Genomic DNA, 14,246 nt, shown 5'->3' with positions numbered 1-14,246 from the left:
GACTAGAATACTGAGAGGTTAAGTAATTTGCCCAGGGTTATCATAGTTGTTCAGTCATATCAGTCTTGTTCAGCACTTCGTGATCCCATTTGGGGTTTTATTAGCAAAGATACTAGAGTGGTTTGCTATTTCCTTCTCCAGCTCATTTTGCACATGAGGAAACTGAGGCAAGCAGGGTTAAGTGACTTGGCCAGGGTCACCCAGCTAGTAAGTGTCTGAGGCCAGATTTGAACTCATGAAGATGAGTCTTCCTGACTTCAGGCCCAACCACTAAACTTCCTCTTATCTGTGTTTTGTCCCTGCCCCTCTACCTAGCCAAATAGAACATACCCTCACTGAGAACACGAATTGGATCATTTCTCATCATATTATTCCCAGTTCCCTTGTATATTGCAAATGCTTACTGAATGTTTCTTTATTTTAATTGAATGTTAAGGTCAGTCTACTACCGATCCTTCCATTTCTTTTACCCAGTTTCATGGTGACTCGGTTCTCACTCTACTACCCAGTCTCTCTGTGCCTAAGTCCTGGCTCACTGCCCAAGCCAGTTTATAAAAGTCAAAAATGGCCCAATAGGAATTTTCTCTGGTACTCTTACCATTTATCACTTCAGCAAAAATAAATGAAACACTCCTGGCACAGAGAGCAGATTTATCAAAAAATGTAATTAGATGTCCAAAACCACACAAAAGCAGAAAGAGTAAGTGTGTGGAGATGTTTCTGAGCTTTAAAGGCATAGCTAAATTAGTAGCCATTGGTTTATAGAAGGAAAATACTAATCCAGTATTAGACTTTGCCCTGAATGCTAAATCCTGGTCTCAAGGGCCTCTAAAGAATCATATTTGCAATGCACACTGTGAGAACTCCATTACACTAATTGGAAGGCACTGTGCAGAGTCACCTTTTCTTTGTAATGACACGGGAAGGCCCAAACAACCCTTGACTTCTTGAAACTAAAACCGTGGAATTTCCGTTTTGCCTTATTCTGAAACCGAAGAAAACAGTGGTTGCAGTAACCTTATCTCCCAAAGGAGTCCAAGAGATTCAAACACTGTATTGTTTTTCATCCTATGAAATGCTGGGCCCCAAAGGCAAAAGCCACTGGCAACGGAATGGAATTATTCCTGGAAGGTTCCGAAAATGCAATTCCCATTCATGACAGCAAGAGGAAAAGCAATGCTCTGCTGTCACCTCTGATGCTCTTTCCCCCTCTCTGTAGAATTCACAATATTCAAGTATTTTTACCATTACTATCATTTCTATAAAGCACAGCCTCTATTCTAACCCCTACATATTAGTATAGCTAACCACAGCCCACTCAGGGCTGCTATTTGCACAGTTGGATGCGTCGGACAGAATGAGTTCATCCCTTCAAAGATGAGCTTAAAGCTCAGCCTAGTAGTGTCTTTCTTGCTTACACCAATGACCACTTCCCAGTGTTCACATGAGCGTGGTGAGCTTTTAATGAAGTCGTGTCTCATATCGGGCTGCAGGTGCACAGATGCTGATAAACCGCCTTAACTCACTGTCAGATCAGCATGTTTATCTTCAAGCCACAGAGTGTATTTAATTATAAGAAACGAAGGAAAAGGCCTCCAAATTTGTTCTGCAGACCCAGACCCTAATGACTCATTGGCTAAACTGTGTGTCCCCAAGGTTATAATAATGCACGATTAGCTCTGGTGTTGGGAGTACACAATACAGAAATTGGGTTTCTAACTAGAAAACAAAAGTCTGGGGAAATTTACTAAAAAAGATGTGGTCAAACTGATCTTACCCATGCATAGGCTGAGTGGATAGTTGCCTAGAAAGTCAAGTCAAGAAGCATTAAATACAAGCAAAAAGAAAACCAGTCCCTGCCCTCAAGGAACTTATTCTAATGAGGGAAGACAAAGCATAAAAGGGAGCAGAAAAGGGGGAGGCAGGAGTCATGAAGAAGCTTACTGCAAAGTCTGGGGAATAAAAGAAGGCTGGTTGGACTGTTTGTTTCCAGGAGGAACTCACCGATGGGAAAAAGAGGCCAAAAGGGAAGAGCTAGGTGGTAACTAGGTGGTGCAGTGGGTAGTGCCCTGGGATTGGCGTCAGGGAGACCTGAGTTCAAATCCAGCCTCAGACAGTTTTTTATCTTTGTGACCTTGAGCAAGTCACTTAACCTCTGTATGCTTTAGTTTCCTCATCTATAAAATGGGGCTCATAATAGCACCTACCTCCCAAGGTTGTTGTGAGGATCAAAGGAGACCATAACTGTAAACTGTTTAGCTCAGTGCCTGAGACATAGTAAGCACTTCATAAATGTTAGGGTGGTTTTGTTTTTAGCTGTGCAAATTTTAATGTTTTTTAAATAGGAGGCCCAGGTGGCACATGACATTTCACCAAATGGCTTCAGAATTTGGCATGGGGAGGGAAGAGACTCAAAAAATAAACTGGGAGGGGGAGGGAGATCTGGCTGCAGTGGACAAAGGATGCCCTCCCTTCCTTCCACCCATGGGGGCTGAACCAAATTAAACAGTTGTTCTACATCCTGGGTCCCAGGAAGGAAGGGGACTGGGTGAAGGCTGTAGTTTCAATGTAATGGATTTTTTTGGAGGGGAGGAGGGATACAGAGAAGGAGCAGTTGGAAAAAGTTGGCAGATACCAGATAGTGTTACTGGGAGTTTTTTTGTTTGTTATTGTTGTTGAGAGAGGAGGTAGTTAAAACAAGGTGGCAACCCATACGCACATGAAAGTATAGTTTTAGGGGCTTGCTGACTCATTGAATGAATTTTTGCCACCTAGAGATTCCCTTGGATTCATGTACTCCCTTTTAAAATATAAATGCCCCTAAGAGATTGATTATTAGTGTCCTAAATTAAATCAACATAATCAAATTATTTTTCTCCTATAGCTAGCTGAGATTGGCCCACCAAAGGAACATCGTAGGATTTAGAACCATAAGAGACCTTCAGTATCATCCAATCACAACCTTTCATTTTACAATGAGAAAACTGAGGCCCAGAAATGGTTGTAAGGTCAGAGATCCAGAGCCAAAAGGGAACCCTGAGGCCAGCTAGTCCAATGAGGAAATTTATGGCAGTGGAGGCAAAGTCACTTGCTCAAGGTCCCTTTGTTAGGACACTTGGTACTCTAAGTGTCAGAGCCTTGATTTGAACCCTGCTTTTTAGCTCCAAACCCAGTACCTGGGAAAATCAAGGGGGAAGAGAATTTTGGAAACCTTGTGGAAGGGCCAGCCTAATGAAGACAATGTAATCAGAGGGCTTTGGGGTAGTCCAAAGGCATTAGATATGAGACTGGGTCAGAGAAGCCAGGAAGAGACCCAAAGATGAGTCTCCTAACTTTTACACTTCTAAGGAACTGATTGCTAAAGTGAAAATTATGGGAACCTTGAAGGGAAGTGACCACTCCTTTCTAGAATTTGTGAGAGAGAAGAAAAATAGAATTGGTCATACTCTAATATGTACTCTAGATTTTAGAAGAGCAGACCTAGATAGGGTCAAAATAGGAACAGGTAAGGTTGCAAAACCTAAAATACAAGAGAATTTTGCCCAAGAAGGAGAGGAAACTCCCAAGAATAAAATTCTGAGGGAACAAGAATAATTCTGATAAAGAGGAAAAGGGGGAGTTGTTTAAAAAGCATTTGGTTTTGAGGCAAATTCATCTGCCAGTTCAAATTTTTCAGAGACATGGATGGAAGAAAGGGTAGGTAATAGAAGAAGAAAACAAAAACTTGGTGTGGTCCTGTAAGCATAATGACAGGAATACTAATATACCCAGAATAAGCTGAATCTGATGATGAAAGCTAAGAACAGCAAAGAGAGCTTGGGCTGTGGGTGGGTGTCTTGGCTTTATTGGTGGGGGGGAGGAAGAAAGATCAAAGAAAGGATAGAACTATTGTTTGGAGTCAGTGAAATGAGGATAATTAGTGGAGAAAAAGCTGAGCCATTCAAGTCTTACTCTAGTCTTGTTTTATCAGTCAAGGGTCAAAAAGCTAAGGAACAGAGGAAGCAGGATAGAACATGAGGATAGGACGCCGTATGTGTATGTAGGGGCTGTGCAACACTATACCAAGCCTGAGGGATAAGCACGGTATCCAGCTAGGGACAATTCTGACCACCCAAAAGTCAGTTGGGGTGGACACCTGTGCTGGTGAACCATAAATTTCTCAATGTAGGAAGAAGCTGAGACACTTTGAGATCTAACCCCCAAGGAAAACAACAATCAGAGGGGAGGGAATAAGAAAGTAAGTAATAGGGAAAATAAAGGGGGAAGAAAGACTGAAATTGCCAAAGATTTCAAGAAGAAGACTCAATGACCTTGAAGATAAATAGATAAATCAACTGGAAAAACAGTTACAACAGAAAAGAATATGACCTTCAGATCTTGTAAATGAGTTCAGGCATCTATGAATAAATACTGAAAAAAAAATAAAGGAAAATCATACAACACTTGATGAGACAGAAGACTCTCTGGAATTTTATAACATGGAACCACAATATACTGTACTCAAGTTGTTAAAAAAAAAAAAAAGAAAAAGAAATGACAAGGGAGCAGAATTTATGGCCTGAATAGCAAAAATAATAAGCAAAATAGAAAAACTGGAAGCTGCAATTGCAAGCCTCATTAAAGAAACAAAAGAGAGAACAATAGATTGAGGAATGCACAGAAGTGAAGGATAACCTAGAAGAAGAGAAGCAAAAAAATAAACAAAAGCAAAAGCAAAAGCAAAAGAAAATGTGCTTACAATGCAAGCAAAATATTCTGATCTTAAAGACAGGATGTATAGAGACCATAGGACTCCCCGAAGAACATGACAGGACAAAAAAAACCTTAACACCATAATAAACAAACTAATAGACTAGAACTGCCCAGAACTCTGAACTTAGAAAATGGAATAGCAATTGAAAGAATGCACAGTTCCTCCAGAAAAAAAAAAACACAAACAAACCTCAATGCTGCAAACTCCAAGACACATAGCAGTGAAATTTAACAATCTAATTTAGAAATAAGTTCTGCAAGTGATCAGAAGACTTTCAAATTCAAAGGAGAGGACATTTGAATAATGCAAGACTATTCTGCACCCACTAGAAAACATCGGAAGGAATGGAATAATTTGTTCTGAAAAGCAATGGAGCTCAGGATCAGTGGAGGATGACTTACCCTGCAAATCTGAGTTTAATCAAATGAAAAAGAGTGGGTATTCAATAATAAAAAATAGTTCGAAACATTTTTAGAAAAAAAAAACTAGAAATGAAGAAATCATTTACTTCTCAGAGGACAGGAGTGAATAAATCCATCAGGCAAGGACAGCAAGAGCAGCAAAATGATGAGAAAGACCCCTAAGAGACTTTTTTTTCCCCAAACATACACAAAAAGTCAGGTATGAAGGCAGAAATCTAGTAGAGGTATCACAGAACCTGGCAATACATGACTGCTATATTCAAGTATTTTAAAGTAGAAATCAAGTCAAGTCAAGAAGAAAAGGATATTAGGCTTGTTCTACTTGACCCCAGATGGTAGAATGAGACCATTGAGTGAAAGGTGGTGGGAAACAGGTTAAGGGTCCACCTAAAAAACAGCATCCTACTAGTTGGAGCTGTCAAGAAGTAGAACAGCTGCTTTAGGAGACAATGAATTTCTACTCATTGGAGGTCTTCTAGAAAAGGCATGGGATGATGGTTTGTCAGAAATATGTGATTCTTGGCCAAGTGTATGATGGTCTGGATGGCCTCTGATATCTCTTTCCACTCTATGATTTTGTGGATATCTTAATTATTACTAGAATATAGCTTTAAAATACAAATTTGTCTTTATAGTTTTAATATTTATCTTTTTATGGTACAGGATTATCTCATTACACTAATATACTACAAGATATCCATTTCTCAATAGTAGAACATACAGGTTACTTCTAGATTTTTTTTGTTATTTATTTTATAAATAAAACCACTAAGAATGTTTTTGTACAATGGGTTTTTTCCACTTTTAGTAATGTACTTGCTATATACTCTCCTAACAGTGGGATTACTGGTCACAGGATATTATCAGTGTTGTAATTCTTACTGTCTTTTTGGAAAACCACATGGCCAAAATTGCAACAATTCAAAACCAACACCAACAGTGTAGTTATGACTCCCCTCAGCCAGTGTGTCATAATGGATGACCTTGGAGTCAGAAAGAACTAGGGTCAAATACTGCTTCTAACACATGATTGTTACATAACCATAGACAGGTCACTTAGCCTACAGTGCCTTAAGTTCCTCTTTAAAACTCTAAGTTACAGAAGACTTGCTGGGCTACATCAGTGAAAATAGTTTCCACTTATTGAGCTTCTTACATTCCAAATCACAAAGATAAAAGACAATACCTTTACTAGTCTAATAAATATAGGGTAGCACTTCAAGGTTATTTCAACCTACTTTTCTCCAATTACTAAAAAGTATTTGAATAATATTTTAATTGATTACTAACCATCGACATTTGCTCCTTCAAGAAACAAAATATTCATGTTCATGTTCTTTGACTAGTCTTGAGTAAGTACTGCTCTTCTAAATTTATGTCAATACCTTCTGCTTAATGCTAGACTCAGAATAATCTAAGACTCCAACTGCAGAACTCATAAGGTAGACTCAAAAGAAATTAGGCAAAAATTCACTAGGAAACAAGCCTCCAGGCATATGATTAGGACAATGGTAGTTCAGCTGTGTAAATATGACTAAACTGTTATGAAAGAGATTCTTTGCAAAACAATATTACATTTTTTTTTCTCCAGGGACACTGTTCCCTTTAGAATTATTTTCTCCATTGTCTCAATTCCCAAATTATTCCTGCCAAAAGTCCGTCATCACAAAGCCTAAGAAACATAGGCCTAGAAGGGAGGAAATGTCAAAGATCATCTTACTTGTTCATTTGCCCTTCCTTTCAGAAGCTTCAAGAAACCATTGCAGCCAGATGAGGATATAGTGTTTATTGAAGCATCTCATTGAAAGGAAGTCCCACAGACACTTCAAAATTGGATTCTGTGGCTTCGAATTAATTTTCTATTCACTACTTAAGTCCTAACCAGTATTGAGGACTTTCTGATAGTCATGATAGGTCAACCAAAGAAACTATTCTTGAAGCCAAAGAGCCAGGAAATAATAAGTTACTCAAAGTCTATTAATTACTCTAAGATTTTTATAAAAGAAATATGTACATTTATAGATATTAAGAACATGAATATTTTGATGAACTCAGCTCAAAGGGACTCCTGTCTTACTTTTGATCTGGTATAAAAATAATTTTTGTAAAACCAAACCCTCTTTTGGATAGTTGAGTTTGGCTAGAACTAAAAACAGTACTACGGATGTGGTCTGACCAGGGCAGAGTGCAGTTGAAGTAACTGTGTCATAAAGCATAACCCTTTCAGATTCCAGGAAAGCCCCATTCTTTGGAGATTGGAACTTACTCTTTTTATAAAAAAAAAAAGTCTACTTTCACTTAATAAAATACACATTTTCCATTTTGTGCTTACTGATATAATATCCTCTTGCATCCATTAGACGATTTTCCAGACAAGGTTATGACCATCCATTACATGACAAAGCTATGACCATTAATCCATGTATTAGATACTTTCCCTTGACTAAGTTGAAGAATTGCAATTCATCAGAGAACTTCAGTTTTTCCAATTTTTACCACCACTCAATACTTGAATCTTGAATCCTTTTAAATCATGGAAGTCATGTATAGAGATGATAATTAAGCCCATGGCAGGTAATGAGTCCTCTGAGTATGAAAGTATAGGCAGAAGAAGACCCAGGACAAAGCCTTATGGTATATACACCATTAGGGGATATATAAGGGTGAAGATCTAACAAAAGAGACTGAGGAGTTGGGTGTTAGGACAGGTCAGAGGAGAAGGGTGTGAGAGAGAGAGAGAGAGGGAGAGAGACAGAGACAGCGAGAGAGAGAGAGAGAGAGAGAGAGAGAGAGAGAGAGAGAGAGAGAGAGAGAGAGAGAGAGAGAGGAGGAGGAGGAGGAGGAGGAGGAGGAGGAAGTGGAGGAGGAGGAGGAGGAGAAGAAGAAGAAGAAGAAGAAGAAGAAGAAGAAGAAGAAGGAAAAGGAGGAAGAGAAGGAGGAGGAGGAGGAGGAAGAGAAGGAGGAGGAGGAAGAGGAGGAGGAGGAGGAGGAGGCAGGGAGAGAGAGAGGGAGCACAGAATTGCAGCATCTTAGTAGTAGAAGGGACTTCAGAGGTCTTTAATCCAACTTGTATCTGAATAAGAAACTCCTTTCTACATCATACATGACTACTGGTCACTCAACTTTTGCTTGAAAACCTCCATGGTGGGAGCCAATCCCAAGGCTTCCCATTCACTTTTGGATAGTTCTAATTATTAGAAAGTTTTTCCTGACATCAGCCCCAAATTTGCTTCTTGGCTCTGACCTCTGGGACCAAACCAAACAAGTTTATTCCCTTTTCCATTTGACCCAACCCTTCAAATACTTGAATATAACTATCATGTTCCTCCTGAGTCTTCTCTTCTCCAGGTTAAATAGCCCAAAACAAGATTCATATGTCACGGACTTAACGTTCTTTACCGTCTTTACCTAGTTGCCTTCTTCTGGCAACCTCTTTTTTAAAGTCAAATATAAGAAAGAAATAGTTTTTTTTCTCTATCTCGGTCTCTCATCTCCTCAACTGTGCCTGCCTACAGGGGTTTCTACCATGGAAATCTCTTTGAGTTTTAGGTCCTCAGGTGCCACTCAGCCTTCTCACAGTCCAATATCATCATTTTTGTTCTCTAAAACCATTTAGTGCTGAAGGCCAGATGCTGGAAGGTGTAGAAAGATGCCAGGGGACTTCACATTGAGTCAGTGCCAGGGAAATCAATACTAGTGAAAGCAAACGATTTAAATAGTTCTTAGCCCCTACCATTAAAGACCCTACCACATTAAGGGCTTCCAGATGGCACCTAGTATTCTGACTCAAAATCCCTGAAGAGATTTTGGAGACTGTCATCTGACTTGGGATTTGCTTGGGGTTCAGGGTGGGAATAGTAGAATATTCTCTGTGTTTTGTCTTTTACTCTAAAAGCAGTATTTTGTTGGGCAAAAAGGCTTCCTTGGTCTTAATATTTAGCTCACATTCCAGTTGGTTTGTATTCAGATCTAAGTATAAAGCAAACCTTGATCTTCATTCATTATTCAGGGGAAGAGAAAACAAAAGAATACAATTAGCCTGGAGTTGGTTAGCAGCCCTGAACACACCTCTCTAAGTCAGAGCAGAGAAGAGCCTCTTCTCCCTAAAACAGGTTTGATGATTGAGCAAATCTTGAGCAGCAAATCAATATATCCCTGTCTTCTTGACACCAGGTTTAAAAGGGGCTTTGCCTGGCCCTCAATAGTGTAAGACTGCCTCTGTGGAGCAAATATTTGCTGAAAGGAATCCATTTTACTTTGTAAGTCATCGATTTGAAAAGGCTTCAGGTGTTAATGGGGAGAAAGCCAATGAAATGTCAATAATGTAAAATCAGCACGAGCTCACACACATACACAACACACACACACACACACACACACACACACACACAGAGTTACTACACAGTACTACTGGGGAGAGGGGGGAATGGGCTTCTAAACATTTTGGGGAAGTGGGTAGAGGTCAAAACAGGGGTGGAAGTGAACTACCAAGTGGAACATGTGGAATTGAAGAGAACCAACAAAGAAAGAAAATCAATAGAGGAGTATAACTTTACACAAACCTGGTGATTTCCATGTACACACATATACCAGCTCCCTCTACTGGAGTTGGATATGTCTGCTTATGTCAAATGAGTTCTATCGGCTAAGCTAGGTTAAGCCATTTGATTCAATTAGATTCAGCAAGCATTCATTAAGAGCCTACTATGAGCTGATCACTGCGCTTGGGAATGGGGACGCAAAGACAAGGCAGGAATCAGTCCATGCTCTCATGGAGCTTTACTCTCTCCTCTTACTACATGCATTTTCATCCTAGAGTTGTCATGATTCTTCCCATACATACTTTGTTCCAACCCCTAACAGCTGCTTGGAGATCTGTTGCTCCTAGAAATCAATTAGCCAATCAACAAGCATTCATTAAGCACCTGGCAAGCAGTGTTTGCATAGGGGGCAGCTCATGGCTACCTCCACCACTGTCTTGGAAAAACACATACATGTAATTTACCTGGCAGGCCACCCAAAAGTTTTCCACTGCCTTCTGGACTAATCCAGTGCTTGGTCAATATTCTGTCTCCTAAGACACTTGGGAGAGCCAGAAGAATCCAGAAAGCAATCAGATCCTTGTCTGGTGCCACTGGATAACCCACAACTCCTCATATTTCTCCTTGAAAGCAAGCACAGTACTCTGTTGCCCCAGCATGACAGAGCATGATGAGATGTCAAAGCTCGAGCAGAGGCACAGGGAATTTCAATAACTGAATCTTAACCTCTCCCTCCAGTATTCATCAAGTTTTAAATTCTTTGTTTCCTGTCTCTTTAACTGCTCACAACATAGACTATTTAGCTACAGATGCATTTGTGTGGCAGGCTGTAAAGAGACAGTCATTTTTCTTAACCAAAATGATAAAAGGTTTTTTTTGTTCCTAAACCCTAGGTAACTCTCTGTCTCTGTCTCTCTGTCTCTGTCTCTCTGTGTGTCTCTCTCTCTTACACACACACACACATACACACACACACACACACACACACACACACACATACCTCATTCCCATAAAATGATGGAGTAAAAGATTAGGAAGCTTCTGAGAGGACAACTTCAGATGGAGAAGTTCTACAAACGTATGCCAAGAAGCTTTTTCAATGTGATACTCTAGGGCAGAGGCTCTTAAGGCTTTTTGTGGCCATCTGGTGAAACCTATGAATTCCTCAGAATAATGGTTTCAAACAATTGAAGAAAATGCTTAATTTCAATTAGAGGTTAGTGAAAATAAAGATGGAATTTTTTTAATCCATGGACTCCAAGTTAAGAACCCCGCCTTTAAGGTATTTTTGCTTACCAAAGAAGCTGCAGAGAACCCAGTTTTGTTTTGCTTTTTTTTAACAATCCAATTACAACTTCTGATAAGGACACACTCTATCTAACGTTGTGATATGGAATTTAGGGTCAGAGGACATACGTCCAAATCCAAGGTCTTCTACTCACCACCTCGGTGACTGGGAGCAAGGTTCTAATTCCCTCATTTATGAAATGAGGGGGTTGGTCAGAGATGAAGGGAAGGGGAAAGCCATAAGCATTTATAAAGAACCGACTATGTGCCAGGCACTGTGCTAAGTCCTTTTTACAAATATTATCTCATTTTATTCTCACATCAACCCTGCAAGGTAGGTGCTTCTGTTATCCTTATTTTACAGTTGAGGAAACTGAGGTAAATAGAGGTGACTTGCCCCAGGTCACACAGCTAGTATCTGATTTGAATTCAGGTCTTCCTGACTCCAGGCCCAATATTCCATCTACTGTGCTGCCTAAGTCCCTTCTAGTTCTAAATGTAAGCTCCCATGAACCCTTCATATTGCTCCTATAATCAGTAGTATCTTATTGAGAGCCCAGGAAAGACAAGTAAAGGTTACTATGAGTGCATGATGCAAAAGGGTACCATCAGAATCTTGATAGTATTTGTTGCCCAAGTGTCCTATCCTGAACTCATTACTGATTCCTTGCCCAGGGCACCAAATGGTATCTTTCAGACCATATGGTCTAGAGGTTGCCTCAGACACCTTGAATCTACTATTCCTCCTTCTACTAGATCTGCTTCCCCAGGGGAACTCAATGGAGCTCAATTATGGTACCCTTCCTTGATGAACATATATAGGTTCAATCATTTTCTGCAAAAGACTCACAGAACTAGACTTTGCTTCTTATCATGACCCAACAAAGCCCCAGGTTTGACCCATGAATCTAACACATTTTATTGTACACAGTACAGTTTAACAAGCATTTTCTGAAGTGAACAGAAGTCCACACAGTGACCTTCTGGCTATGATCTATGTATCTATTTCCATAGAAATGTGGCTAGGAACAGGGCTTTTGTGAAATAGTAGTCACTAGATTGAGGTTCCTTTATGTAAGAGGAAGGGAATGAGTTATGGAATGCATTTCTGACATGATCTTGGGCATGGTACTACTAAGTCACACCCAGGGATACCTTTGAGACAGTGGGTGGAAGTGTGGGTAGAGACCAGAATTTTTAAGACCTGCAGGGCCTTCAAAAGTGAGGCTTTTTCTGAAAGCCACCCACAATTGGTCAAAGGTCTTAATAACAAAAAAGTGGCCAAAGACCCCAAATAGCTGCATTTCAGTAGTGGAGGGATGAGAAGGGAAGGTAGTTAAACCCTACTGACAATGGTCCATAAGTGTGGGCACCAAAATATGACTGTGATTTCTAGTTTTCTTTTGTTGAGCCTCAACATTTCTTTAAGTAAGCTTAATTAAATCTGTTGCAATATTGCTCAAACAAACCCTTTTCTGAAAACAGTTTTGCATTCCATTAGATGCAAGCAATCCTATCTTAGTAGTTACCATCAGCATTGTGCACAAAGCAGTTACATCCTTGCACTGTGAGCATCCTGAAAGCTTTGTGGCCTTGGCAGCTGAGGCTGCTCGAAGTGGTCCTATATCTTCAAAATGTACATTCTGGCTGCATGTACAAGTGCACACATATATTCACCAAGAAGCTATTTTAATACTCAAAGAATCATAGATTTAGAGCTGTAAAAAATGAACCTTGGAGATCATCTAATGATTAGAAGATTAGATTCTAATCCAACCCCCCTCATTTTTCCAGATTAGAAAACTGAGACCCAGAGAAAGCAAGTAACTTGCCCAAGGTCACAGAAGTAAGTGACAGGGTTGGATCAACACCCAGGTCCTGTGATTCAAAATCTAGCTGTGTTCCTAATGCTCTACTTCTTCCTTCATACTGCTAGCATCAATTAGGCTTTTGGGGGGCACTGTGCAAAGCTTCCATTCCATTCAGGAAATAGATGATAGATCTAGATATGAAAGTGACCTCAAGGGAAGATGAGTCCCTACGGGATTAAAAGGACTTACCCAAGGTCACATAAGGAATAAGCATGACAGGTGGGATTCGGACCCAGGTCATAGAGTCATAGGATCTTAGACCTAAAGCTGGAAAGTACCTGAGAAGCTATCTAGCCCCCCTCATTATACAGAAGAGGAAACTGAGGCATGGGAAGGTTAATATTTGTACTGTATCATGTTGCCTCTTGAATATGTGCAACCCTGGGAATTGCATGCTTAAAAATGAGTCTAGTTCAGTAAGACTGGCTAGCACCTCCAACACTAATTGGTATATACAAGCTCACTCTCTAGTTAAATAAGAGTCAAAGGGAGAATTGTACAAGAGTCCTTTAGATTTCCACACCCCTTCCCCCACCCAAGATCTCAAAGATAGGATCAAACAGACTTCAAGACATCACCTTCTCTCCAAGCTTTTGGGATATGCATCTGAGGCAGCAGCCAGGTTCCCATGCCATCCATCAATCACTGCTTTGTCTTGCCTGAATGAAGCCAGGGCACCATGTAAGGTGCACTCATGAGCAAGTGAGTAAGCTTACATGGGGTTCTCCTTTCTGATGCAAGCCAACCTGTTTCTGCAACCAAAGTTTCCCCAGGCCAGCAAACGTAAATTGATGAGACATTTTTACCCATGGTATTTCTACCCAAAAAGCACATAGTAGTAGTTTACTTACCTTGGATTAAAACCAATTCATGTTAGAGCATTTTCTTCCCTGGGAGATTCATGTCTGCCTTGCATGTGGTGACTTGTAGAGTGGTTCATTACTGCTCAGGGGCCAAACCAGTGCCACACGAGCCATTAAAAACAGGTTTGTGAGCACACAAGAAAGAGAGCTTTGTACCCTTGGCCCAATTTGTTTGGAAGGAGATACACTGTAAGAGCATTCACAAAGCAGCCCAGCATTATCTCAAATTCAAACTAGGCTCTTTTCCTTTCTATTTTTAAATACTAAATAGAGAGCAAGGGATTCTTTCCTGCTCTCCTACGCTCTCTCTCCCTCTCTCTCTCTCTCTCTCTTTCTCTCTCTCTCTCTCTCTCTCTCTCTCTCTCTCTCTCTCTCTCTCTCTCTCTCTCTCTCTCTCTCTCTCTCTCTCTCTGTGTGTGTCTCTCTCTCAGCAGCTTCTCTCCTTTCTTTCTACCATTCTGTTTTCAGTGAAGCAATACAAATAGTATCACTGTTGCCTTCACTATTAT

General features: G+C 40.2%; 1 long non-coding RNA gene across 1 annotated transcript in view; it reads right to left on the bottom strand.

Annotated features, from left to right (window-relative positions):
- Window positions 1-13,942, bottom strand: part of LOC110209212 (uncharacterized) — a 38,058-nt gene extending 24,116 nt beyond the window's left edge. The window contains exon 1 of the long non-coding RNA XR_002324760.1: window positions 13,726-13,942. This is a non-coding gene — a long non-coding RNA (uncharacterized LOC110209212). The remainder of the gene's footprint in view (window positions 1-13,725) is intronic.
- Between the last annotated feature and the right edge of the window lie 304 nt (window positions 13,943-14,246).

Source organism: Phascolarctos cinereus, unplaced genomic scaffold, assembly GCF_003287225.1.
Source record: "Phascolarctos cinereus isolate Bilbo 61053 unplaced genomic scaffold, phaCin_HiC Scaffold_1;HRSCAF=81, whole genome shotgun sequence".
In the NCBI taxonomy this organism is placed as follows: Eukaryota; Metazoa; Chordata; class Mammalia; order Diprotodontia; family Phascolarctidae; genus Phascolarctos; species Phascolarctos cinereus.
Note: the sequence above shows the minus strand (reverse complement) of the source record. Positions and strands in the feature narration are given on the sequence as shown.